The sequence below is a fragment of the Pantherophis guttatus genome, chromosome 2, assembly GCF_059756535.1.
Source record: "Pantherophis guttatus breed Tessera chromosome 2, ASM5975653v1, whole genome shotgun sequence".
Lineage (NCBI taxonomy): Eukaryota > Metazoa > Chordata > Lepidosauria > Squamata > Colubridae > Pantherophis > Pantherophis guttatus.
Window position 1 is genome coordinate 265,910,539 of NC_142064.1, and position 24,169 is coordinate 265,934,707.

Genomic DNA, 24,169 nt, shown 5'->3' on the forward strand with positions numbered 1-24,169 from the left:
AGTAGCAGAATCCTGCAAGCCTGAAAGGTAAAATATTTAACCTTTCCTCCCTTTTATAACCTTCTGAGTCAAGAATGGCCTCCTGGAGCCCTCTGGAGTCCCCGTTTTGGGCCTGGACAGCCTCCTGCAGCCCTTTTCATGAATGCTGAAAAGTACAGATAGGTTTTAATTCATCATGCCATTCCTTCTGGAAAGTGCCTGATTGGGAAGGGAAGGGGTCGCTTTCTTGTGAATAAACAAGCAAAAGGCTTATTTTAATGAGCCATTCCACTTTTCCCTCTTATTTTTCCTATAAGCAGGGGTGTCAAACTTAATTTCATTGAGGGCCACATCAGGGTTGTGTTTGACCTCAGGGGGGGCATGGCCACCTCAACACCACTCCTCAATTGTGTGGCCCTCCCGAGCTCTGTTTTTGCTGGCAAAGTCACCACAGGCCAGTCCTTTGTGTTTCCAGGGTGACCCTGCCAGCCAGATGTAACCACCTTGTGGCAATTGTTTAAGGCTGCACCTACAAACAAGACCTTTATCAACTTTTATGATACAGCATCTGCCTAATCTTGTGAAGGTAAATGGGGTAAGCATCATTCTTTTTTTTTAACTGAAAAGTTTTATAGAATATACAAACATTTTCTCCCTCCCTCCCATCCCTCCTCCCTCACCCACCCACCCACCCTTTCCCCCTCCCCCTTCCCCCCCAACCCCCTCCCTTGACTTCCCAGAACAAGCACAGGGTATAGCATTCACAAACGTAAAACTAAATACAGTCCTTGACTAGCTCTGTTTCTGAATCTATTTCCACTAATACATTGTACAACCTTTTTATATGCATTTGACTTTTATCTCTTATTTGTTTTATCAAATTCTCATCCTGTTGCACAATACCAATTTTTTGGTCTTCTCTCCATCTGGCCTGCAGCTGTCCATACTGAAACCAAGTTCTAATTATTCCTTCTTCTCTTAATTGTTCCATACATTTTAATTGTAATCTACCTCCTTCTTTACAAAGGAGTTCCTTGTATGTAATCTCATTTTGTTTTTGCTCCACATTTATGTTCTCTATCGCGTGTCTGGGTACTGTCCATATTGATAATTTATCGTTTAATTTGTATTGATACTTTTTCCAGACACGCAATAAAGCATTCCTTAATATATGACTTTTAAAAGTCATATCTACTTTCTTGTCATACAGTAAATAAGCATGCCAGCCGTAGACCAGACCATATCCTTCAATATTTAATATCCTTTCCTCCGTTAAATTTATCCAATCAGTAACTGCTGAGAGGGCAGCGGCTTCGTAATACAATCTTAAATTGGGCATTTTAAGACCTCCTCTTTCTCGTGTGTCTTGCATTATCTTTTGATTTACTCACGGTTTCTTCCCTGCCCAAACAAACTTGTTTATGCCCTTCTGCCATTCCTTCAAATTTTCATCTTTTTTCAATATAGGTATCATTTGAAAAAGAAATAAAAACCTTGGTAATACATTCATTTTTACTGCAGCTATCCTTCCCAGCAAAGACAATTGTAATTTTTTCCACTTTTCCATCTCATTCTGTATTTTTTGCCACAACGGTTCATAATTATACTGATATAGTTTCATATTTGTGATCATGATATAAACCCCTAAATATGTAACCTTCTTTACTATCTCAAATCCTGTTACTCTTTCTATCTCTTCTTTTTGGCTTCTAGTCATATTTTTAGCTATTATCTTTGTTTTAGCTGTATTTGTTTTAAAACCACATACTTGTCCATTTGAGTTAATTATATCCATCAAGGCTGTAATCGATTGTGCTGGTTGGGCTAAGGTAACAACCAGGTCATCCGCAAATGCTCGTAACTTATACTCGTGCTGTCTAATTTTAATTCCCTTTATTGTATCTGTCCCACGTATTTTACTCAGTAAGATTTCCAGCGTCAAAATAAACAATAATGGAGACAAGGGACAACCTTGCCTTGTTCCTTTTTCTATATTAAAAATACCTGTTAAACCTCCATTAATTATTATTTGTGCTGCTTGTTTCTGATATATTGCCTTAATTAATTAAGGGAATTAAGGTATTAAAGCATCATTCTTCAAGCTTCCCTCAGCCACAAATATAGTTTTGGGGAGTTATCCTGCATCCCCAAGAAAGAGAACTGGAAGGAATAGCCTTCACTGGGTCTCAAGGGAGGTGCGCTTTGTCCCTGCCCGATGGCACATTGTGTTTTACCCAGGGATGCTTTCCTTAGTTCAGTTCCTGCAAAAGAAGCTCCTGGCTCAGTTGGCGTGACAATGTGGTCATCCCTACCAGAGAGGGACAGACTAGGGCTAGACTAGAGCCCCCAGATGTAAAAATTGGCTGGAACAATCTTCACCAGCCCCCAAGGGAGGCGCACTTTCAGGTTGCATATTATAGTCATTCCCCTCCCTAGGACGCTTTCCTCTGGTTTAGTTGGAGCAAGAGGGAAAATGACTGTGTCCTCTTGGGAGACCTGAAAGAAAAGGTACAGCGTAGATCGTCATGGACAAAAGCTATTCCTGTGCTCGGTGGGAGTCCAATAAGACTTGATGGCACCGAAGGAAGGACGGAATCCATAAAAGCCTCTTGCAAATTTTCAACGTTCTGTCGCTAGATGGCGCTCTACAAAGAAGCAACACTCGCGCCTTAGAAAGCAGTGAATAGAGTACAGGAGCGGCATCGCTAGTATTCACATGACACCGGAAGGAGAAAGGCCGAGCTCGAACGAATGGGAACGATAGATTATTAGATTGCTAGAGAGGAGGAGGAGAGAAGAAGTTCCTCTTCCGGTTCACCCACGGGAGGAGGACGGAGGCGTCGGCGGAGCCTCTTGTGCTGCTCGGAGGGCGGAAGCGGCTCCTGGGAGGTGAGTGGAGGGAAGGTCGGAGGAGAAGCCTTTTGGGTTCCTGCAGGGCCTGGAAGCAGCGAAGGGACAGGAATGAAACATGAGGGCTGCTCCTGCTGCAGATTCTTTCTCTCCCCCAAATTCTTTTATTATCCTTTTTCTCCAGGATATAAAGTTGCTGCCTATGAAAAATGAAGTTCAACAGCTGTAGAATCAAGCTGCCGCATAAGAAAATTGACAAAAGTAAAGGGAGTCTGAATACTTTCTGAATGCACTGTATTTAGAAAGATAAGAACATTTCAGGTTAAGTGACAGGCCTGGGATGTCTTGGCCAAAATGCCTGCAGAGCATTTTGGGGAAGAGAGACTGATGTGCACAAGAGGCAGGTTGGTTGAGCTCCAAAGTGGCTTCAGTTGTTGGAATAAAATGCCCTCTGGAGAGTTCTGTTCACCCAGTCCTGCTTCCTCTAGTTATTCCATTACCATCTTCCCTTTCCAATTTTCAGTTTTTCTCCAAATTCTGTCGGTTTAAGGCACAGAATTTCTCTGTGTCTTTCCACCTTTGCTTTCATGGCATTCCCTTTCTGTAAAGCCAACAAGCATGGTATGTAAGTTGGCATTGTCATATGACATCATGCTTAAAGATTGGGCTCCTTATTGACACAGATGCCAGTTCCAATTGCAGTCAGTAAGTGAACACTACTTGAATTAGGATGTCTGCAGAGTGGTTGTGAAAGTGCAGGAAAAGGAGTTGCAGCAATTGCAATTCAGATTTACAGTGGTTGCAGTATGTCAGAATCAAGATCCTCATTTGTGACCTTCCCGGCTAATTTTTGACAAGCAAAATCAGTGGAGATGTCAGCAGGAAGTTGGAAGTCACAGTCATGTAAAATTGCCTTTAACAACCCAGACAGATTTGCATAATAAACGCAGAGAAACAGAAGAAAGTTGGCATTTTGATATGATATCATGTTTAATGATTGGGCTACTTACTGACACAGATGCCAGTCCGAATTGCAGTCAGTAAGTGGGCAAAATTATTACATCAAATCTTGTAGAGGGTTTAGGTATCATTTCATCAGGTAAAAATCCACACCTCTAAATTTAACTCAGAAGATTCAACTGTAACCATTTTGGGATAATTTTCAGGCTAAAAACACATGGATTTTCCACATACATAGTTATAGGTGTGTGTATTTATATTTCTCTCTGTGTGCATATATTTACAACTGTACAATCTATCCCCAGCATTTCCAGATATATTTAATGATAAGCTTTTGCATTGCTAAGAATTTGTGAATCACCAAAGTGAAAAAGATAATTTCATGACTGAATGGATATTTGAACTTGGACACAAATGTGTCAAATAAATCATAACTAATGTAAGAGGTTATTCTTTATTGTGGTATGTTTACTTATTGTAATGTATACTTTTTTCTTTTTTCCGCATCTTTTCAGTCACAATTCCACCCTGGTAATACACCAGAAGACTCATATGGGAGAGACATCCTTTCCATGTCCTGACTGTGGGAAAAGTTTCAGTCAGACTTCCAACCTTGTGAAACACCAGAGGACTCACACAGGAGAGAAACCGTATGAATGTTCAGAATGTGGGAAATGTTTCAGTAACACTTCCAACCTGGTGACACACCAGAGGACTCACACAGGAGAGAAACCGTATGAGTATCCAGATTGTGGGAAAAGTTTCAGGCACACTTCCAGTCTTGTGCAACATCAGAGGACTCACACAGAAGAGAAGCCGTATGAATGTCCTGAGTGTGGGAAAAGTTTCAGTAATAATTCCAGCCTTGTGAAACACCAGAGAACTCACACAGGAGAGAAACCGTATGAATGTCCCGAGTGTGGGAAAAGTTTTAGATGTAATTCCAGCCTGGTATCACACCAGACGATTCACACAGGAGAGAAACGATATGTTTGTCCAGAATGTGGGAAAAGTTTCAGTCGTATTTCCAGTGTGATAAGACACAAGAGGACACACACAGGAGACAAACCATATGAATGTACTGAGTGTGGGAAAAGTTTCAGTCATATTTCCAGTCTGATAAGACACCAGAGGATTCACACAGGAGAAAAACCGTATGAATGTTCAGAATGTGGGAAATGTTTCAGTAGTAATTCTGACCTGGTGTCACACCAGAAGACTCATTCCCAGGACAAATTATATCAATGTCCAGAGTGTAAGAAAAGTTTCAGTCATAATTCCCGCCTTGTGACACACCAGAGGACTCACACAGGAGAGAAACCGTATGAATGTCCAGAATGTGGGAAAAGTTTCAGCCAGAATTCCACCCTCATGATACACCAGAGGACTCATACAGGAGAGAAACCGTATCACTGTCCAGATTGTGGGAAAAGTTTCAGTCACCCTTCCAACCTTGTGCGACATCAGAGGACTCACACAGGAGAGAAACTTTATGAATGTCCAGAATGTGGGAAAAGTTTCAGTCATAATTCCAGCCTTGTGAAACACCAGAGAACTCACACAGGAGAGAAACCGTATGAATGTCCAGAATGTGGGAAAACTTTCAGCCAGAATTCCACCCTCGTGATACACCAGAGGATTCACACAGGAGAGAAACCAAATGAGTGTCCAGATTGTGGGAAAAGTTTCAGTCATATTTCCAGTCTGATAATACACCAGAGGATTCACACAGGGGAAAAACCGTATGAATGTTCAGAATGTGGGAAAAGGTTCATTAGTAATGCCAGCCTGGTGACACACCAGAGGACTCACACAGGAGAGAAACCTTATGAATGTTCAGAATGTGGGAAATGTTTCAGTCAGTATTCCACCCTGGTGGCACACCAGATGACTCATACAGAGGACAAACCACATGAGTGTCTAGATTGTGGCAAAAGTTTCAGTCATAATTCCACCCTCGTGATACACCAGAGGACTCACACAGGAGAGAAACCTTATGAATGTTCAGAATGTGGGAAATGTTTCAGTCAGTATTCCAACCTGGTGACACACCAGAGGATTCACACAGGAGAGAAACCGTATGAATGTCCAGAATGTGGGAAAAGTTTCAGCCGGAATTCCACCCTCGTGATACACCAGAGGACTCACACAGGAGAGAAACCGTATGAGTGTCCAGATTGTGGGAAAAGTTTCAGTCATATTTCCAGTCTGATAATACACCAGAGGATTCACACAGTATGAATGTTCAGAATGTGGGAAAAGGTTCATTAATAATGCCAGCCTGGTGACACACCAGAGTTTTCACACAGGAGAGAAACCGTATGAATGTTCAGAATGTGGGAAATATTTCAGTCAGAATTGCAACCTGGTGACACACCAGAGGACTCACACAGGAGAAAAACCGTATGTGTGTCCAGAATGTGGGAAAAGTTTCAGTCGTATTTCCAGTGTAATAAGACACGAGAGGACACACACAGGAGACAAACCATATGAATGTACTGAGTGTGGGAAAAGTTTCAGTCATAGTTCCAGTGTGATGAGACACCAGAGGATTCCCACATGAGAAAAACCGTATGAATGTTCAGAATGTGGGAAATGTTTCCGTAATAATTCAGACCTGGTGACACACCAGAGAACTCACACAGAGGACAAACCGTATGAGTGTCCAGATTGTGGCAAAAGTTTCAGTCATAATTCCGGCCTAATGACACACCGGAGGACTCATTTCCAGGACAAATTGTATGAATGTCGAGAGTGTAAGAAAAGTTTCAGTCATAATTCCAACGTGATGAGACACCAAAGGACTCACAGCCTTGATAAAGGCTAATTACCTGTTTCTGGTTTTCGGCAGAACTTTCATGATATTTCCTTTTGCAGAAGTGTGGAATTTTTCAAGAAGCCTTTTGGGTGGTATTTTTTATATTGATTATTGAATTCCCATGATTGGAGTTTCCATCTTTTACCTTGGTGTCCTCCAGATTTTGAATGCCAGAATTTCCCAACTACATACAATTAGTCCTCGAAATATAAGGGTAATGGGGCCTATCTATTATAGTTTTATGTTGCAATCACAATTAGGGTTTTATGTTGCAATCACTGTTAAAGGAGACGGCTTTGCTTAACTACCCCCACCCCCTTCTCTCCCTGATAAAGCTGGTCAATGAATGTGTGAGTTACTAAACGATGAAGATCACTGAACTTTATTTTGGGAAAAGAGGGCAGGACATGCATCCCTGGGCTGCATGATTGTGTTGTGGAAGCAGCTGTCATTTTCATTGTGCCTGGAATTCATGGTGACAGCAGGGATCAAACATGCCATCCGTAATGTGTCCCTTCATGCGCACAAGAGGTTTAAATCCAGCCCACCTTGAATTTCTTTGACTCTTATATACTTCCAAATTGCTTTTTTCCAAGTTTCAACCAACTTTTATATTTCTAATCATAAACACATATTAAGTTGCAGTCTTGTCATTGTTCAGTTATTTCATGTTTTCTCTTATTGCTTTTATTTTATGATATAAAAGTGTATACTGTTTCCCCTTTCTCTTATTTCTATCTCTTATTCTAACTTTTAATCATGTCACCCTATATTAAAAGACATTTTCTTTCTGTCCTACCCAGCTTCTAGTCGTGTCACCTACCTAAAAAAACAAAAGAAAAGAGAGAGAAAAAGAAAAGCAAATCAGAATAACAAAAAAGAAAAATCATTTATCCATCGTCTCTTGCCCGCTTCAGTACTTTAATTGCTCTGCTTTTCTTTGCTTGCCCCCCTTATTCTTCCCTTGGATCTTTATCTCAGTCTGCATCTACTTCTTGGCAGTTCAATCCTAGTTTCCAAAATTTTTACCCGGGCCCCTATCTCCCTTTCAAAAGTATCTTCCTGTATCTCCAATTCTCTTTTCAACTCTCTTAATATATTTCCCCTCCAATTTAATTCACCTGTTACTGTTATTTTCATTGTTATCTCCTCCTTAACTTCTTCTTTTGTTCTCTGGTTCTTCGGCGCAATCATTTCCTCCATTTCTTCTGTTGGCTCCTCCCTTTCCTGGGCATCTTGGTCTTTACTCATCATCCCTCCTATGGTATTTTCCATTTTTTCCATAATCTCCTTAAATCCTTTCTCCATGATGTCCTTTGTGTTTTGAAAAAGTAACACCATCTCCTTCAAAGTTCCACTCATTTCTTCCTTATAAAGCATCTTATTTTGTTTTTAAAATTCAACTTTTTTTAATCAGAGTTTTTTTTATTTTTTACACAAACAGACAAACAAACATACAATGTATTCTTTTTGAGTGTTGGCCATTTCACAAATTTAAACAATTTTTAGTCATTTCAACACAAGTTATATTTTCTCTTTTTGCCTTAGTATTTATCCTCTCTAACTCTTTTTTTTAGACCAATATTACCCTTCATCCTAATCACTAATCTTAACCAAATTCAATTTTTCCATTCATCTCTATTTTAAACCCCTTCAATTTCAAATTTCACCACATAATGTAATTCCTGATATTTCCTTATATTCCCTTGATATAATCACTATTTTTAATTATAAATTATTTCAATATAATAGAATCCAGCATCTCAGTAAAAATCAATTATGTAGTATTACAATCATGCATTTCTTATAAAAATAATAAACCAAATTGTTTTATACATTTTTTTAAATCTTATTTCAAATGATACAATCCATCATCTTAATAAAAATCAGTTAATTATATAACAATCTTTCTCTTTATATAATAATAATAAATCAAATTGCTTTTCCTGAATCTTGTCTCTAATTTTCAATTACTTTGTCAAACATACATATTTGTATCTCTTCAAACATCTTAATCATTTCTATTTTCACTGCAACCTAGTTAGTTCATACTTTGAACTGTTTTCTTTTTTAATTAGATTCCAAATATGCAGTTAATGATATTCCAGTTGTTCGAGTTTTCGGTAAATTTAAAAATATTCCAGCTGTTAGTTCCAACAGTGAAATTTAAAATCTTATTTAAACTTATTCATATTCTAAAACGTATTTCAATTCATTCATATATCCATATAATTTTCCATTATTTTATATTACTTAATTAATATCACAAACTCATCTTTTTCTAACAAATCTTACTTCAATTCATATTTCAATTCTAAGTGTATACAGCATATATCTCTTCATTTCTTTCTCCCTTTTTTTTTTATTTTTCTTCCCCTTTCGTTCGTTCTTTCTTTTTTTTTTTTTTTTTGTGCTTTAAAATCCTGAATCCTCCTGTTTTGCCCTGTATTTCCCTGGTTTCCATCTCTTTTCCCTTTTTCTTATTTCTGCACTGTTAGTCCCGGTGTAATCTTTTTGTACAGTATTTTAAAATCCTGGACAATTCTTTTTTGCCCTGAATTTCCCATAGTTTTCCATCCCTTTTCCCTCCTCCTTGTTTTCCCACTGTTAATCCCATTGTAATCTTTTAAATTTTTTATATTCTTTCTGTTCCACCCTTTCTTCTCTCTTTGTCTCTTTCCACCCTTTCTGTTTTTTTCCATTGTTAATCCCAATGTACTCTTTAACTTTCTCCTTTTTATTTTTACTACCCACATGATCATTTAATTTTTCGTAGTCAGTCTCGTCTTTTTTTTGTTTTTTTTTTTGTTTTTTTTAATTTGATTTATATGCCGCCCTTCTCCGGAGACTCAGGGCGGCTTACAGTGCGTTAAGCAATAGCCTTCATACTTTTGTATATTTATACAAAGTCAGCTTATTGCCCCCACAAACTGGGTCCTCATTTAACCTACCTTAGAAAGGATGGAAGGCTGAGTCAACCTTGAGCCTTGGAGAGATTCGAACCAGCAGTAAATTGCAGGCAGCTGTGTTAATAACAGGGTGCTTTAAACCACTGTAGTACCAAGGCTCTTGTCTTCCTCTTTATTTTCAATTTCTATTTCTTGCTTCTTCGTTATTTTCTTGTCAACTTGAATGTGTTCTAACACAATTTTTGAATCATCGGGTTCAGTTTTCCATGCAACATTGTAATTATTTCCTTCACTTCCGTTTTCAGTGATAGATGCATCATTTTCATCATTTCCATAAGTTCCTGCGCCATTTTATTCTTTCTCGGTTAGTATTATTCCAATTTAAAGTTGTGTTGTAGTTCTTTTTTTTTTTTTATCATCAAGCCTTACAGACAGACAAACCCTCCTCAGAAGTTCTCAAGGCTGTTATCGCTATCCGGATTCAAGGTTTTTCCAAAACAAAAATTCAGCGTTGAAATGATCTTATTTCTTCTGAAGATGTCTCTCTACAATCCACAATTCCAATCAGCAGCCTGAAAAAGTATCCATTTTGTTTGTAATCCACATTAAGAATCTTTGCTAATTTTTTCCCTTTTCTTCTTTTTATCTCACAACCTCACAGGGGGCCCTTCTTTGCTTCACCGGCTTTGGCTCTTCTTGGAGGCCACAAACAGGGAAAATTCAGCACAGGGAACGTGGAGACTCATTCCCTGTGTCTGATATCCCCGCAATGTCAACTGGAAGTCTCATACTTACAAATTGCTTTGATCGTTGTTCAGATTCTTTCAGAGATCTCAAGCTTGCAATAAATCTTTATTCCCATTTGAACAGTCTGGATCTTCCGATTTCCCTGGTGCTTGACAGGGAGGGCACTTTCCTTGGCTCCCTCTCTCCCTCCCCCCCAAAGCAACCCCCAGCAGGCATGGGAGCAAGCAGCCAAATTGGAGAAAGGATTGCAATTCTCATCCACAGAGACCTCTCCTCCCTGGAGAGAGGAATTCTTGGGGAGGGATCCTCCAGAGTTCCTTTCCCGTTACTCATCCACATCAAGGAGCTTTTCTCCTGGATATCCCCAGCCGCCATTCTTTGCCCCTCTGTTTTGTGCAGTCCTCCTGTTGCCTTCCCTGCCCCACATTCTTCCCTGCAGATCAGATGATCAGAGGGTCCCGGGCAGGAGGTGCTGAGCCCCAAAGGAATTGCAGGCAACCCATGATCTCTCCATGGATACCTCTCCATGGAGAGACTAGTCACTAGGATGAATTGCTCCTCTGGGGAGATGCGCCCCAGCCAGTGTCTCGGGGCAGAGAAAGTCCCCATATTCCTCTCGCCGCCTCCATGGCTGTTTACTGCTTTTGCACTTAAACTTAGCATGCTGCACAATGGAGGAGACAGGGTCCCCTCCTCCTCCTCCTGAAGTCCATTACGACGCGGAGCATTGGCTGCAGCCGGGCAGGCCAGCCAGTGTCCAGGTGTGGAGAAAGTTTGCGCATCTCCTAACAAGGGCTGGAAAAAGAGGCAAGTAGAGGGGCGCTTCGTTTCCACTCTGGAATACAGAGTGAGTCTCCATCTGCCACTGTCGCCCTTCTCAGGACAGGTGAGGAGTGAGTGGGGGCAGCCAGCCATCAGGGAACCACAGCAGGGGGACGAAAGAGCTTCATTTATCTAGGAACCTGAAATGACTCTTGATTTAAATCATACGGTAAAAGGCACCCAAAGAAGCAAGAACAAGATCAGCGAAAAACCCCCAAACAAACCCAACCCTTGCCGTTTTTTAGGAAATGGTTCAAGGGGGAACACACACACGCCGCACACACATACCCACACACACAAACAAGAGAGGGAGAAAGAGAGAGGGAGAAAGAGAGGGAGAAAGAGAAGGATGAGAGAGATGAGAGACAGGGCTGCCTGCTGTTTCCTGCTGCAGTCGGGGGGAGAGAGAGAGAGAGAGAGATTCAGCTCCGTCTGCTCCCCTCGAGGCAACCTCGTGGCGCTGTGCTCTAACAGCCTGACAGTCACTCCTTTTGCAATGCATGGTTTATTTTGGTATCTTTCCAGAGACAGACAGAATGTGGCCGAATTTCCTTAGTTATTATCTGGGGGTGGGGGTGAGGAATGGGGGAGAGAGAGGGAGGAAGAGAAAGGAAGGAAGGAAGGAAGAGGAAGGAATTTTTGGATTTCACCACTGGTTTCTATGGATGAATGGTCGGGGAGGGGAATGCGCGACACTCTGGGATGGAGAGTGGGGCAAGAGAATGCTCCAATGTTCGCTTGGGTGGCGGAGGGAAACTCAAAGCGTTGGGGGCTTCAGAAGAGGCAAAATGTGCTTTAAAATGTACAGCTCCTGGTTCTAATAGAGAGTGATGTCAAGTTGGCCACACCCACCTGGTCACATGACCACCAAGCCACGTCCACAGAACTGGTAGCAAACATTTCACCCCTGTTCAAGTGGCCCTTTGAGTGTTTAAGGTTGCAGAACCCTGTCCCATACGATTTCAAAAAATGGCTGTCCAGTCCAGTCTCTTCTTGAAAGCCTCCATTGATGGAGCACCCTGAGCTCCTGAAGGGAAGCCATTCCACTGATTAATTGTTCCCACTATCAGGAAACTTTACCTTAGTTTTAGGTTGCTTTCCTCCTCAATTAGTTCCCATCCATTGTTTCTTGTCTCACCTTCTGCTGCTTTGGAAAATAGGTTGAACCCCCTTTTTCTTTGTGGTAGCCCCTCAAATATTGGAACACTGCTATCATCTCACTACCATATCATTTTATTTTAATCTGAATTTTAGATCTTTTGTCCACACATTCTCCCATTGTTTAAGCATTATTTTATATGGAAAACATGCCTTTAAAGCAGGGGTGTCAAACTCAAGGCCCAGGGGTTGGATTCGGCCCACGGGGTGCTTAGATCTGGCCCACAGGGCTGCCCTCGAAACAGCGGACTGGCCCTCGGGGCCTCTGCCAATGAAAACAGACCTTGCGAGGGCCGTGCGTGGGTCCTCCCTAAGGCTGTTTTTGTTGGCAGAGAGTTGTAGGAGGCCATCGTAGCTGAAAACAGAGCTCAGGAGCCCATTTTCTCTGGCAGAGCGCTTGGGCCACTACAGGTGCCCCTGACACGAGTGACATCGTGCTTGCCCACCTAGGCCACGTCCACTCCGCCCCCACCGAGATCAAACACAACCCTGGTGCGGCCATCAATGAAATCGAGTTTGACACCCCTGCTTTATACCGTTCCAGACAATTGGCTGCCCAATCTCCTCTTAAAAACCTCCACTGATGGAGCACCCACAACTTGTAGAGCAGGGATGTCAGACCTGCCGGCCAGATGTAACCACCCCGTGGCAATTGTTTAAGGTTTCCCCTACAAACAAGACCTTTATCAACTTTTATGATGCAGCACCTCCCTAATCTTGTGAATAGGGGAAAGCATCACTCTTCAAGCTTCCCTCAGTTGCAAATATAGTTTTGGGGAGTTATCCTGCATCCCCAAGAGAAAGAACTGGATGGAATAGACTTCACAGAGCCTCAAGGGAGGTGCGCTTTGTCCCTGCCTGATGGCACATTGTGTTCTCTCCACGGATGATTTCCTTGGTTCAGTTCCTGCAAAAGAATCTCCTGGCTGAGTTGGAGTGACAATGAGGGCATCCCTACCAGACCCCAAAGGACAGAAGGGCTTGACTCAAGAGCCTTCCATTCAACAGCTTCACTCTTACAGCTTTAATCAATTGCCAAGGCAGCTTTCCAAGACTTATCCTGCACGCCCCCAGATGTAAAATTGGCTGGAACAATCTTCACCAGCCCCCAAGGGAGGTGCACTTTCAGGTTGGATATTATAGTCCTTCCCCTCCTTGGACGTTTTCCTTTGGTTTAGTTGGAGCAAGAGGGAAAATGAGTCTGCCCTCTTGGGAGACCTGAAAGAGAAGGTAAAGCATAGATTGTCATGGACGAAAGCTGTTTCTGTGCTCGGTGGGAGTCCAATAAGACTTGATGGCTGACTCTTGCAAACGCTTCAGGGTAGAGATAGGACGAGGGTGATTATCAACCTTATGACACTAGATGGCGCTCTAGAAACATAGCAGAGAATAAGAGAACAGCAGCGGCATCGCAAGTATTGACATTACACCGGAGGGAGAGAGGCCGAGCTCGAACGAATGGGAACGATAGATTATTAGATTGCTAGAGAGGAGGAGGAGAGAGGAAGTTCCTCTTCCGGGTCACCCACGGGAGGAGGACGGAGGCGTCGGCGGAGCCCCTTGTGCTGCTCGGAGGGCGGAAGCGGCTCCTGGGAGGTGAGTGGAGGGAAGGTCGGAGGAGAAGCCTTTTGGGTTCCTGCAGGGCCTGGAAGCAGCGAAGGGACAGGAATGAAACATGAGGGCTGCTCCTGCTGCAGATTCTTTCTCTCCCCCAAATTCTTTTATTATCCTTTTTCTCCAGGATTTAAAGTTGCTGCCTGTGATTTTCTGCTGGGAGATTTTAAGAATATATATATATATATATGAAATATATATATATATGAAATATAAAGCCTTGTGATTTTATTGACATGTCGTTTTCCTGGCAAGCGAGGAGTTTCATGGGCAAAAGGGATTTTTTCACCATTTCCTCTCTCAGTGTCCCCAACTTTTAAAAAACAGATGAAAACATTTGAGCGAATTCCCTCCTGAGTCCTTTTGCAGACTGAAATACACATAATTGTTCACATGAATAAGTTCTTAGGAGTTTATTTCTGTGTCAATAGGAACCCACGTTCAGCGCATTCGGACAGCATTCAGACCCCTTTCACTTCTGTCAACTTTGTTATTTTGCCCTTGTTGAAATTCATTTTTTCTCATTTCTCATCTACATCAGTGGTTCTCAACCTTCCTAATGCCGCGACCCTTTAATACAGTTCCTCATGTTGTGGTGACTCCCAACCAGGGGTGGGTTGTAAATTTTTTTGCTACTGGTTCTGTGGGCGTGGCTTATTTTGTGGGCGTGGCTTGGGGGGGTCATGTGACTGGGCATGGCTAGTTGGTCATGTGACCTGGTGGCCATGGCTATGTGTATAGGGACTACTCAGAGGGCTGAAAAAAGTGATCTCTGACAGGTCCTCGCACTTTTGACCGGTCTTCGCAGTTATGACTGGTCATCATTTATGCCCATTGTAGCATTCTTAACAACCGTGTCACTCATTTCACAACTGCTTCTCTTCACCATGGTGACAAGATAGGGCAAAAAACGTAAAATGTGAGGACAGTCGTAAGTTCGAGGACTGGTCAAAAGTGCGAGGACCAGTCAGAAATAACTTTTTCAGCCCTCTGAGTAGTCCATATGCATAAAAGGATACAGCAATAGAGAGGGATGAAGGAAGGGAAGGGAAATTAGAGTAGGAGTGAGGGTAAGAGAGGGAGGAAGAGAGGAGGAGGAGGAGAAAGGAAGAGGAAGTAGGGAGGAGAAGAAGAGGGGGAGGAAGAGAAAGTAAGAAGGAAAGAAAAGAGAGAGGTGGTAGGTTTGAGGAGAAAGATTGCTGTACAATAAAAAAGATGAAAGGGAAGAAAGCCAACCCCAAACAAATATAAAGATATTAAGATAAAGAATGAATTGTTAAACTTTAAAGAATAAAAGAGAACAAATATGAATAAATAACAATAATTAGAAACACACATACAAACATACAATGTATTTTCTTTGAACAGAGTATTTGGCCGGTTCATAAATTTAAACAGTGTTTAGTCATTTCAATTAAATTTACAATTTCTATATTTCCTTTTTGCCATATTTATTCCTCATCTATTTTTGTAAAAAACCAATATTACCCTTCATCCTCATCTCTAATCTTAATCAAATTCAATTTTTCCCTTCTATTCTATATTATACCCCTTCCCATTGTCATCTATTTTTATATCCATCCTCACATTGGTTAATTATGTAATATTACAGTTGTTTAATATAAATTCAACATTTTAATATAAATCAATTAGTTATATAACTACCTTTTCTGTATATTAATCAATATGAACATGAATATTCCAATTATTTCCATGCAATCCAATTTCTTACAAATCAATTAATTATATTTACCAATAATAATAAACCAAATAATTTCCCCCATATATTCCTCCAAACCACAACTTAACCATTTCTGCTTTCAACACAATATACAATTAATAGTATCTCAATTATTACAATTCCCTAGTTAAATAGAGCTTTTTTTCTTTTGTGTTTTAAAATCCCCTTTTTCCCTAAATTTCCCGTTGTTTGCACCTACCTTTTTTGGTGAGGAAAAAGAAAAGAAATCTGCCTGCCTAATTTTCCAAGTTGCAGCAACAGCAAAGCAGTTTCAGTTTCATTTTTCAGCATAGATAGGGGGGAAAAAAAATCTGCACTCTTTCCAAGCAAGCAGCAGAGCCCTGAGCAAAACAGCTGAGAGCAAATCAGCTGGGGGTCGGGAGCCAATCAAAGCAAGGGCTAATTAGCTTATGCTGAAGCTCCGCAGGCCAATAAAATTACAAAAAAACACCGAACCATTTGTTAAATTGCTGGCTCGCCTGCCCTCACCCACCACTATTTATTGGCAATAAATAGTGGTGCGGAGGGGCGGGGGAAGCCAGCAATTTAACAAACGGTTCGGCTGCACCACTGGCTATAGGGCGGCCCTTTGAAGCCCCGCGGCAGGAATTTAAACAGTTTTTTTTCTCTAGCCATCGGAGGCAGGAATAGATTGGGAGTGGGCGGGGTAAACGAATGGCCGGCGATCCAACAGAGCAGAGAGAGAGGGTGAGTGAAGGCGGGGGGGTGGCGAGAGAGGGCTTTGGCGACCACTGTGAAATGGCCGTTCGACACCCAAAGGGGTCGTGACCCCCAGGTTGAGAACCGCTGATCTAGTTATTCCATTACCATCTTCCCTTTCCAATTTTCAGTTTTTCTCCAAATTCTGTCGGTTTAAGGCACAGAATTTCTCTGTGTCTTTCCACCTTTGCTTTCATGGCATTCCCCTTCTGTAAAGCCAACAAGCATGGTATGTAAATTGGCATTGTCATATGACACCATGCTTAAAGATTGGGCTCCTTACTGACACATATGCCAGTCCCAATTCCAGTCAGTAAGTGAAGACTACTTGAATTAGGATGTCACCAGAGTGGTTGTGAAAGTGCAGGAAAAGGAGTTGCAGCAATTGCAATTCAGATTTACAATGGTTGTATTATCTCAGAATCAAGGTCCTCATTTGTGACCTTCCCAGCTAATTTTTGACAAGCAAAATCAGTGAAGATGTCAGCAGGATGTTGGAAGTCACAGTCATGTAAAATTGCCTTTAATAACCCACACCGATTTGCATAATAAATGCAGAGGAACAGAAGAAAGTTGGCATTTTGATATGACATCATGTTTAATGATTGGACTACTTACTGACACAGATGCCAGTCCGAATTGCAGTCAGTAAGTGGGCAAAATTAGTACATCAAATCTTGTAGAGGGTTTAGGTATCATTTCATCAGGTAAAAACCCACACCTCTAAAGTTAGTTCAGAAGGTTCAACTGTAACCATTTTGGGATAATTTTCAGGCTAAAAACACATGGATTTTCCACGTACATAGTTATAGGTGTGTGTGTTTGCATTTCTCTCTGTGTGCATATATTTACAACTGTACAATCTATCCCCAGCATTTCCAGATATACTGTATTTAATGATAAGCCTTTCTGCTGCTAAGAATTTGTGAATCACCAAAGTGGAAAAGGTAATTTCATGACTGAATGGATATTTGAACTTGGATACAAATGTGTCAAATAAATCATAACTAATGCAAGAGGTTATTCTTTATTGTGGCATGTTTGCTTATTGTAATGTATACTTTTTTCTTTTTTTCACATCTTTTCAGTCACAATTCCACCCTGGTAATACACCAGAAGACTCATATGGGAGAGACATCCTTTGCATCTCCTGATTGTGGGAAATGTTTCAGTAGGAATTCCCACCCGGTGACACACCAGAGGACTCACACAGAGGACAAACCACACGTGTGTCCAGAATTCCGGCCTAATGAGACACCAAAGGATTCATTCCCAGGACAAATTATATCAACGTCCAGAGTGTAAGAAAAGTTTCAGTCATAATTCCAGCCTTGTGAAAAACCAGAGGACTCACACAGAAGAGAAACCGTATGAATGTTCAGAATGTGGGAAATGTTTCAGTAATAATTCCAACCTGGTGAGACACCAGAGGACTCACACAGGAGAGAAACCGTATGTGTGTCCAGAATGTGGGAAAAGTTTCAGCCACAATTCCAACCTGGTGACACACCAGAGGACTCACACAGGAGAGAAACCGTATGTGTGTCCAGAATGTGGGAAAAGTTTCAGCCAGAATTCCAATCTGGTGACACACCAGAGGACACACACAGAGGACAAACTGTATGCGTGTGCAGAATGTGGGAAATGTTTCAGTAAGAATTCCATCCTGGTGACACACCAGAGGACTCACACAGGAGAGAAACCGTATATGTGTCCAGAATGTGGGGAAAGTTTCAATCATATTTCCAGTCTGATAAGACACCAGAGGATTCACACAGGAGAAAAACCGTATGAATGTTCAGAATGTGGGAAATGTTTCAGTAATAATTCCGACCTGGTGAGACACCAGAGGACTCACACAGAGAACAAACTGTATGAGTGTGCAGATTGTGGGAAAAGTTTCCGTCAGAATTCCAACCTTGTGAAACACCAGAGGACTCACACAGGAGAGAAACACTATGAATGTCCAGAATGTGGGAAAAGGTTTATTAATAATGCCAGCCTGGTGAAACACCAGAGGACTCACACAGGAGAGAAACCTTATGAATGTTCAGAATGTGGGAAATGTTTTAGTCAGAATTACAACCTGGTGACACACCAGAGGACTCACACAGGAGAAAAACCGTATGTGTGTTCAGAATGTGGGAAAAGTTTCAGTCATATTTCCAGTCTGAGAAAACACCAGACAATTCACACAGGAGAAAAACCGTATGAATGTTCAGAATGTGGGAAATGTTTCAGTAATAATTCCAACCTGGTGACACACCAGAGGATTCACACAGGAGAGAAACTGTATGAATGTCCAGAATGTGCGAAATGTTTCAGTAAGAATTCCAACCTGATGACACACCAGAGGACTCACACTGGAGAGAAACCATATGTGTGTCCAGAATGTGGGAAAACTTTCAGTCGTATTTCCAGTGTGATAAGACACAAGAGGACTCACACAGGAGAAAAACCGTATGAATGTCCTGAGTGTGGGAAAAGTTTCAGTCGTATTTCCAGTGTGATAAGACACCAGAGGATTCACACGTGAGAAAAACGTATGAATGTTCAGAATGGGGAACATGTTTCCGTAATAATTCCGATCTGGTGACACACCAGAGGACTCACACAGAGGAGCTGTTTCTGGTGATCAGCAGAACTTTCATGATATTTCCTTTTGCAGAAGTGTGGAATTCTTCAAGAAGGCTTTTGGGTGGTGTTTTTTTACATTGATTATTGAATTCCCACGATTGGAGTTTCCATCTTCTACCTTGGTGTCCTTTTGAATGCCAGCTACATACAATCCCAACTACATACAAGTAGTCCTTGAGATATAAGGGTAATGGGGCCTATCTATTAAGGTTTTATGTTGCAATCACAATTAGGGTTTTATGTTGCAATCATAAACGAGACTGCTTTGCTTAACTACCCCCACCCCCTTCTCTCCCTGATAAATCTGGTCAATGAATGTGTGAGTTATTAAGCGGTGGAGATCACTGAACCTTATTTTGGGAAAAGAGGGCAGGACATGGATCCCTGGGCCGCATGATTGTGTTGTGGAAGCAGCCGTCATTTTCGTTATGCCTGGAATTCATGGTGACAGCAGGGATCAAACATGCCATCCGTAATGTGTCCCTTCATGCCCACAGGAGGTTTAAATCCAGCCCACCTTGAATTTCTTTGACTCATATCTACTTCCAAATTGCTTTTTTCCAAGTTTCAACCAACTTTTATATTTCTAATAATAATACACATATTAAGTTGCACTCTGTCATTGTTCAGTTATTCCATGTTTTCTCTAATTGCTTTTCTTTTATGATATAACAGTGTATACACTGTTTCCCCTTTCTCTTATTTCTATCTCTTATTCTAACTTTTAATCATGTAAGCCTATATTAAAAGACATTTTATTTCTGCCGTACCTAGCTTCTAGTCGTGTCACTTACCTAAAAAAACAAAAGGAAAGAGTGAGAAAAAGAAAAGCAAATCAGAACAACAACAAAAAGCCTGTAGTACAGTGGACTAAGCACTGTTATTAACAACTGCTGCTTGCAATTACTGCAAGTTTGAATCTCACCAGGCTCAAGGTTGACTGAGCCTTCCATCCTTTCTAAGGTAGGTGAAATGAGGACCCAGATTATGGGGGCAATAAGCTGACTTTGTATAAATATACAAAAGTATGAAGACTATTGCTTAACGCATTGTAAGCCGCCCTGAGTCTCCGGAGAAGGGCAGCATATAAATTAAAGCAAAAAAAGAAAAGAAAAGAAAAATCATTTATCCATCGTCTCTTGCCCGCTTCAGTACTTTAATTGCTCTGCTTTTTTTTGCTTGCCTCCCATATTCCTCCCTTGAATCTTTATCTCAGTCTGCATCTACTTCTTGGCAGGTCAATCTAGGTTTTTCTCCCACCTCTACTCTCTTCCACTGCCTAGTTTCCAAAATTTTTACCTGGGCCCCAATCTCCCTTTCAAAAGTATCTTCCTGTATCTCCAATTCTCTTTTCAACTCTCTTAATATATTTTCCCCCTGATTTAATTCATCTGTTACTGTTATTTTCATTGTTATCTCCTCCTTAACGTCTTCTTTTGTTCTCTGGTTCTTCGGGGCAATCATTTCCTCCATTTCTTCTGTTAGCTCCTCCCTTTCATGGGCATCTTGGTCTTTACTCATCATCCCTTTAATAAGTAGTTCTGAGCAAATAGTTTTAAATTGTTCCTTGGGGTTAAGTTTAAGGCAAAAAGGAATTCTCTCCCCCAGTTTCAATCCCTGTTCACCTACTTCACTCCAGTACCAGACTTAGTTGTTCCTCGGTTGTCCCAACTTTGTGGCATCCATCTTTAGGCTGTCTCTTCTTCTTACTATGGCTGAGAGGGAAAAAGAACCCCCAGTCAGGCAGGACAGCTGTAACTCCGCAACCTCACAGGGCGCCCCTCTTTGCTTCACCGGCTTTGGCTCCTCTTGGAGGCCACAAACAGGGAGAACTCCACACAGGGAACGTGGACACCCATTCCTTGTGTCTGATAACACCGCAACATCAACTGGAATTCTCATACTGCCAAATTGCTTTGATTGTTGTTCAGATTATTGCAGAGATTTTAAGCTTGTAAGAAATCTTTATACCCATTTGAACAGTCTGGATCTTCTGATTTCCCTGGTGCTTGACAGGGAGGGTACTTTCTCTCCTCTCCTTGACTCCCTCTTCTCCCCCCACCCCAGAGCAACCCCCAGCAAGCAGGGAGAAGGAAGCATTTCTAGAAAAACTTGATCAGGGCATCTTGTCATTTTGCAGAAGTGCAAAGAGCCAGAAATTTTTCCTTACTGGTCTGATAGATTGCAAAAAGAGAGAACAGCTAATTTTGGGGCAGCAGCTCCTGCCTGGGATAGAGAAGGACTCATGCTGAAGATCTCCAAGAGACCCAGATGGTCCAAGTGGCTGGGTTTTAACTCAGCATCTTGAGAAACATGCATTAGTGCCTCTATTGGTTTCTGTCAAAGGGCAGAATTGTTAGCCATCAAGAGTTGCTGACCAGGGAAAAATGCAATACAGTAGAAAATTCCTGGGGGTTCTTGAGGAATAATCAAGTTGAAACTCTCGTGTCAGGCCTGCCATCTCCAGCATACTCTGCTTCACTGGCACCCTGCCATAAAATGCAAGGAAGGGGGGAAGCAATTAGGGAAGTAAGGAATGAGCGTGGGAATGGGCAAAGAAGGGGAGGGGGATGACGGGGAGACAGGAACCAGAGTTCTCAATCTGGAATGAACAGGATCAAAGACAGCCTGCAAACGGAATGCGCAACTACACCAGAGAGATGCCAAACCTGAAAGCCCTTCACAAAACATCAAAAATGAAGGCTATTGGACACTGATGGAACCAAGAAGAAGGGGGCACAGACCCTTGTCAGGGAAAAAAACTTAATTAAGCATAATTGCACTTAACAATTGAACAGACAGCACACCATAAAGCATTTCACTTAGGATCGAGAGGTTTATTATAATTTAAAATATAGCAAACAAAGCCTTTCCTGTAGGCTGGGTGTTGGCAGCCCGTGGCTCCAGAGTAAAAAGAAACAAATTTGAAAAAAGGGGAAGAGAGGGAGAGAGAAATGAGAGAAAAAAGAGGAGAAAGAGAGAAATGAGAAAATGATGCGAGAGAATGAGAGGCAAATAAAAGAGAAGGGGGAAAGGAAAAAGGGGGGGAGAGGAAAAAAAGAAAAACATGGATGGGAAGGAGGGAGGGAGGGAGGGAGGAGGTGAGTGACAAAACCTGGGTAGGTGTGGCTGGGGGGGTGTCTACTGGGTGGGAGTGATACAGGGGTGGGTTCAAAATTTTTTGACTACCAGTTCTGTTGTGTTTTATTTTGTGGGTGAGGGTTGTAGGCCATTGTAGCTGAAAACAGAGCTCAGGAGCCCATTTTCTCTGGCAGAGCGCTTGGGCCACCACAGGCGCCCCTGACACGAGTGACATTGTGCTCACCACGCCCACCCTGGCCACGTCCACTCCGCCCCCACCGAGATCAAACACAACCCTGGTGCGGCCATCAATGAAATCAAGTTTGACACTCCTGCCTTATACCGTTCCAGACAATTGGCTGCCCAATCTCCTCTTAAAAACCTCCACTGATGGAGCACCCACAACTTCTAGAGCAGGGATGTCAGATTCAATTTCATTGAGGGCCACATTAGGGTTGTGTTTGACCTCAGGGGGTGTGTGGCCACCTCAACACCACTCCTCAATTGTGTGTCCCTCCCGAGCTCCGTTTTTGCTGGCAAAGTCACCACAGGCCAGTCCTTTGTGTTTCCAGGGTGACCCCGCCAGCCAGATGTAACCACCCTGTGGCAATTGTTTAAGGCTGCACCTACAAATAAGACCTTTATCAACTTTTATGATTTTATTTTTATTTATTTATTTATTAGATTTCTATACCGCCCTACTCCCGAAGGACTCAGGGCGGTGCACAGCCAAACAATAAAAACACATACAATACAAAATTTAAAAAATAGAATAAAATCAAATTAAATAATTTTGGCCCCGACAAATTTAAAACCCCAAACTTTTAAAACCAATTTAAAATTGAATATATAAATACTAAAAAATATTTAAAATTTTAAAAATCTTTTATAAAAGAGGGGGAAAATTAGGCCAGGCCGGCCTGGTGAAATAGTAAGGTCTTTAAGGCGCGGCGGAAGGTGCGCAGATCCGGGATCCTCCGTATCTCTGGGGGGAGCTCGTTCCAGATAGTAGGTGCCCCCACAGAGAAGGCTCTCCCCCTGGGGGCCGCCAGTCGGCATTGTTTGGCTGACGGCACCCGGAGGAGCCCCTCTCTATGGGAGCGTACCGGCCGGTGGGAGGCTATTGGTGGTAGTAGGCGGTCCCGCAAGTACCCGGGTCCTAAGCCATGGAGCGCTTTAAAGGTGGTAACCAAAACCTTGAAGCGCACCCGGAAGACCACCGGGAGCCAGTGCAGCTCGCGCAGGAGAGGTGTTACATGGGAACGCCATGTCGCTCCCATTACCACCCGCGCGGCCGCACTCTGCGCCAGTTGGAGCCTCCGGGTGCTCCTCAAGGGGAGCCCCATGTAGAGAGCGTTGCAATAGTCCAGGCGGGAGGTGACAAGGGCATGAGTGACCGTGCGTAAAGAGTCCCGATCCAGAAAGGGACGCAACTGGCGAATCAGGCGAACCTGATGAAAAATCCTCCCGGTCACGGCCGTCAAGTGCTCTTCTAAAGACAGCCGTGAGTCCAGGAGGACGCCCAAGTTGCGAGCCCTCTCCGTGGGGGCCAATGATTCGCCCCCAATAGTCAGTGATGGCGTCAACTGACTATATCGGGACGTCGGAAACCACAGCCACTCTGTCTTGGATGGGTTGAGCCTGAGCCTGTTCCTCCCCATCCAGATCCGTACGGCCTCCAGGCACCGGGACATCACTTCAAGGGCATCGTTGGGGTGATCCGGGGTGGAGATGTACAGCTGGGTGTCGTCAGCGTACTGATGGTACTCCACCCCGAAACCACGGATGATCTCGCCCAGCGGCTTCACATAAATGTTGAACAGGAGAGGCGAGAGGACCGACCCTTGCGGCACCCCACATATGAGGGGCCTCGGGGTCGACCTCTGTCCCCCTGTCAACACAGACTGCGACCGGTCAGAGAGAAAGGAGGAGAACCACCGCAACACAGTGCCTCCCACCCCCAACTCTTCCAACCGGTGCAGCATGATACCATGGTCAATGGTATCAAAAGCCGCTGAGAGATCTAACAGGACCAGGACAGAGGAGCACCCCCTGTCCCGAGCCCTCCAGAGATCATCAACCAACGCGACCAATGCCGTTTCCGTGCTGTACCCGGGCCTGAAGCCCGACTGG

At 42.7% G+C, this 24,169-nt stretch overlaps 1 pseudogene across 1 annotated transcript; it reads left to right on the forward strand.

The window, feature by feature from the left end:
* Positions 1–1,801: 1,801 nt before the first annotated feature.
* Positions 1,802–19,724, forward strand: LOC117657012 (uncharacterized; annotated as a pseudogene). The gene is made up of 4 exons (XR_015732001.1): positions 1,802–2,868; positions 4,305–6,611; positions 16,477–16,547; positions 17,556–19,724. The product of XR_015732001.1 is annotated as an uncharacterized LOC117657012 (transcript).
* The last annotated feature ends 4,445 nt before the right edge of the window (positions 19,725–24,169 follow it).